Genomic DNA, 884 nt, shown 5'->3' on the forward strand with positions numbered 1-884 from the left:
CCGGCCCTCCGCGCCTGCCCGCAGCCCCGCCGCCGTTGGAAACCGACAAGCCACGAGTTCGCGGTCCAAGGCACGCTGCGGGGTCGTCTGCGACCTCCTGGGGCGAGAGCCGCGCGCGGGCGGCAGGACGGGAGCGATCCCCCCGCCCCCAGGCACACAGCCCTTCTGCCTCTGGGACCGATTGCTTGACCCAGGGATCCCCACTCCTGGACAGTTCTCATCCCCTCTCCGAGCTTTTCCTTCCTCCACTCCCCGTTTCTCCTCACTCCTTTTCTCGCCACTACAATGTCAGAGGAAACTGCGGGTGTCTCCACCGGGGCAACAGAAATAGGGGCTCACTGAATGATGATGGTTTCCTTAAGTCTTCCCCTCTCCTCCTTCTGAGTGAGTCACTTGGACGGACGTGCGCTAGTATAAATTATTAAAAGTTCACTCCCGAGTCACGACCTCAGAGACCGGAGGGGAAAGTTAAGACCCATCATCGCCTTCCACCCAGGGCGGTTGGTGGTGGTTTTCACCTGGTTGTATGTGAGAAGCAGAAGGAGGGTGAAGGTCCCTTTCAAGAGTCAAAATGGGCTTCAAAGTGACTCAGCTGTCTGGCGTTTATCATGTCTTTTTGAGGACCAGGTTATTTTTATCCACCCACTTTAGATCTCGTATGTCACCCGGCAGATCTCAACGTATCAGGAGGTGCGTGGATTGGAGGGATCCGGGCAGGTCTCACAACAATAGTCACATTTTATTCCTAGTATGTAGAGTATTGTCGGAGAAAAAAATTTCAAACGAGCAGCAAATTTTCCAAAGTTTCCTTTATTATCTGTGGGTTGATTTTGGCTGGCTTCAAAGCGTATTGTTTGGAATGCACTGGGGTCCCAGAATTAGTA

The sequence above is a fragment of the Carlito syrichta genome, unplaced genomic scaffold (assembly GCF_000164805.1).
Source record: "Carlito syrichta isolate Samal-C Ts95f unplaced genomic scaffold, Tarsius_syrichta-2.0.1 Scaffold92608, whole genome shotgun sequence".
Lineage (NCBI taxonomy): Eukaryota > Metazoa > Chordata > Mammalia > Primates > Tarsiidae > Carlito > Carlito syrichta.